This window comes from Octodon degus, unplaced genomic scaffold (assembly GCF_000260255.1).
Source record: "Octodon degus isolate 3935 unplaced genomic scaffold, OctDeg1.0 scaffold00037, whole genome shotgun sequence".
NCBI lineage: Eukaryota > Metazoa > Chordata > Mammalia > Rodentia > Octodontidae > Octodon > Octodon degus.
Window position 1 is genome coordinate 6885549 of NW_004524613.1, and position 3902 is coordinate 6889450.

Sequence of the window (3902 nt, forward strand, 5' to 3'; positions counted from 1 at the left end):
GCCCCCTGGTGGGCTGAGCTGGCCACACACACACACACACACACACACACACACACACACACACATAAATTAAAAAAAAAGAAATGTAAAATAGTAAAGCTGCTGTGGAAAAGTGTGGTCGTTCCTCAAACAACTAAATGTGAAATTATAAAATTACCAGTAGTTCCATCCTAGACCTATTCCAAAACAAAACAAAACAACATGGGAAGTAGGGACTCAAACAAGTACTGTATTTGTACAGCCATATTCATGGCAACTTTATTCTCTGCACCTGAAATGTGGAAACAGCCCATATGACCACTAAGGGATGAAAAGACAAAATGTGGTACGTTCATACAGTGGAACATCACTTAGTTTTGAAAAGGAATAAAATTCTGATACATGCTGCAACATAGGTGAACCTCGAAGACAGTGTGCTAAGTGAAATAAGCCAGTCACAAAAGGGCATGTTATATGACATACCTTATGTAGTCAGATTCATAGATACAGAATATAGGAGAGTGGTGACCACGGGTTGGGGAAGAAAGAGTGAGGAATTAATGGGTATAGAATTTCACTTGGGAAAGAAGAAAAAGTTCTGTGGATGGATGGTAGTAATGTACAGTAAGGTTTATGTACTTACTGTCACATAACTGTACACTTAAAAAGGATTTAGAAGGGCCAGAGATATGGCTCAGTGGCATAAGCACCTGCCTGGCAAGCACAAGGTTCTGAGTTTGATCACTGGTACCAGAATCAAAAAGGATTTAGAAAAAATGGTGTGAATGGTAAGTATATATGTTTTACCACAATTTAAACACTAATAATGTTTTTTTAAATGAACATCAGAGATGGTCATTTAACCCACTTAGGAGATTAAAATAGCAATTCAGCCTCATTAAACGAGTGCCTTGGTTTTATGGGATCCCAATATGTATGTGTTTCCCAAGTCTTTTTTAGTACCAGCTAGTGTAGTTGCTAGTTTCTCTGAGTGACTGCCCAGGTGACTCATAACCCTCCCCCACCCCCAGGAGGTAGGACAATGGTGGTAGCCCCACTGGCCATAGTCTCCATAGGGGGTCTCTGTCCAGCATAGTAGTAACTTTCCATTCTAGTCCCGTTCCAGCATCTCAGCTGAGTTTGCACCTTCTTTCATGGGGGGCGAAAGGCACGGCAGGTGTCCTAGACCTGTGCCAGCAGCAGCTGATTAGCTGCTCCAGAGAGCTGAACACCAGGAGGAAATTTCCATAGCTTTCTTAGTTCCTCTGTTCTCAGGAGTGACTTAATCTCTGTTCTCTGTAGGTTTTCTTCTCTTCAGCCTGCAGCCTTGCTGTGGATCCCACCCTGAGGAAGAAAGCTGAAAAGTTCCAAGCCCACCTGACCAAGAAGTTTCGATGGGACTTTGCCTCAGAGCCTGAGGACTGTGCTCCAGTAGTGGTGGAGCTCCCCGAAGGCATCGAGACTGGCTAGCTCTGCGAACACAGGAGCTGTGAGAGGCCCCTTCCCACGTGAACGCAGTCTTGGCCGGCCTCTCTGTTCACCTAGACCTAGAACTTTCCAGAGCAGCAGTACGACCAGGTTCTGCAAAGATGGAGCCAGAATTCCCTCCTTCACCAGTAAATAAATTCCTTTATTGTAAAAGAGGCTCTACTCATCCTAAAAACATATTTGTGGGTTCTGTGTCAGCCCGGTCCTGGCTAAGCTGGCAAGCTCTTACAGAAGCTCCTGGGAAAGACCTGCCTCAGTAACATTGTTGTTCTTTCTTATGAGAAGTGGAATTGAAAGTCTAAGAAAACTGAAAATCTTGTTTTATAGGATGATTAGAAAACAAGAAACCCTGAGTTGCCTTGGGAGTCTAAGATATCAGTGGATGACCTTTTAGAGTAAATGTGGGTTCATAGGAGAAATGAGCTGCAATTTCTACTTGTCCCTGGTTGAGTGGAAGTCTGTGACAAAAAACTTGGGTAGTGAGCCTGTACTGGGAAGTGGGTAACACTGAAGATAGTCAGGTTGGGTAAGCTTTAGCGTTCTCCCCCTAATTCCCATTGTCCCTTCCAGAGGCACCAGTGGTTAATCTCCCAAAACGGAGCACCCCTTGGCCTCAGGGATCCTGGTGCTGTCATTTTCCATCTGTTGTATTCTAAAGCCTCAGATGCAGAGGGACTTGGCACCCCTCCTCTGTGCCCCGATTCCTCACTGAGCTACTATGACTCTTTCTGATTACTTGGAGATAAGTTATTGTCCCGGCCCTTTTGAAGTCTGTGCCTTGTGAGCCCTGGCAATGACTCGGTCAGCCTGAGTCTTCTCAGCCCTCCTGTGGAACTGTCTGCCACCAGAATGGTGGTGCTTCTGATTTCCTGGGGCCTTGAGGGTGTGCATGCCTGTCGTGCTCTGTGGGCAGAGTGCTATCTCTAGATGGACACACAGGCCCTCCACACTGACCTCAGGTCATTTGTTGGACTCTTAAGTCCTAATGCTGTTGTCTCCTAAAGCTGGGGCTCACAGCAGGTTTCTGAATAAGAATCCCTGCTGGTTAAGACTTTGGTTTCTCTTGTTTCCTTAGAGATGTTTTTCCAAGAGCATAATGTACGTTAAAGTCTTTGAATTGAGACTAATCCCCTTGTGTGAGACACTCTGCCCAGTAACTACACTTGTGTGTAGTTATTCCCTGTTTTCTGAGCCAGGCCACTTGCAGTTTTCTAAGCCAGATCCATTTACACTCCTTTCTCTGCAGAGCACCCAGGAGACCCTGCCTACCCCTGCAGTCTCTGGAGGAGACAGGCAGCCAGCATTGCCTGTTCGCTGTAGGCGTTAGTCAGGCACACCCTGTAACTTTATAATAAACCTGAAGTTTCACCTTGTGTGAATTTGCTATTCTTTTCTTGCCCAAAACCTACTTAGGAGAACTACCTGGGGAGCTTGTTAAAAGTGCATACTCTAAGGAATGAAGTCCCAGTTCATGTCACTACATAGATTGGTGCCAAAGGAGGAGGCTAGGCAGAGCCTGCCCTCTCATGGAATGAATGTCTGAGTACATAGTCCTTAGAAAGGAGGAAATGGAAGTGACTGCTAATGGATCTGGGGTTCCTTCTGACAATTTCCTGGGATTAGGTGGTGATGGTTCTAACAACCTTGCGGGTATTGTGAGTATAGGATGTTAAAACCACTGAAAGTGCATCCTTTAAAATGGTGACTGCTAAAGTGTATAAATGTCTCAATTTCTGGAAGTACAGGTTTGCATTTCACCTTTCAGGGATTCAGAGGGGGTGAGTCTGGATGGGGCATTGGTTCTGAGGCACAATCAATTCTGAGTGACATTTCTGAGTAGTAATAGCACTGTGCTTAGTACCTAGAGTGCTGTTGAGACAGTCTGTCACCTGCTGGCGTTGTCAAGACAGCTCTTGGAAGTTAGATGTGACCTCATTCCCCAAGCTTGTCAGTGTTTCTGGATTAACCCAGATGCCATCCCCCGCATACACATATACACACACTGAAATTGGTGAACTAATAGTGACTAGTAAGTAAGTGCTCATTTTCTTATTTTTTCCTTGCAGTAGTATATGGGTAAATCTAGCTTAAATCATTTTGCTGGGGTCACATAGCTAGTGAGTACTGAGGACAAGAACCAAGCCCTTGTCCTCTAATGTCTGTAGCCCACCCACTCTGCCGCTGCATTCACGGCTAAGCTTACTCTTGTGCTATCCTCTTGAGCCCAGCTCCTCAGGCTTTGCCTTGATTCTCTTGACAGCCAGTTGTGTGACTTTGGGCAAGCACTGTGCTCTCCAGGCTAGAGTTTTCAAGCTTTCAGGTAGTTGAAACTTGACCCCTGGGGCCAGGGAGATGGCTCAGTGGAATAAATGCTTCCCTCACAAGCGCAAGGGCCTGAGTTCAATCCCTGGTTCTGCCAAAAATAAATAAATAAA

At 45.4% G+C, this 3902-nt stretch overlaps 1 protein-coding gene across 1 annotated transcript in view; it reads left to right on the forward strand.

Annotated features, from left to right (window-relative positions):
• Aar2 (AAR2 splicing factor homolog) overlaps positions 1-3902 on the forward strand; it is a 75259-nt gene that overhangs the window by 8901 nt on the left and 62456 nt on the right. The window lies entirely within an intron of this gene.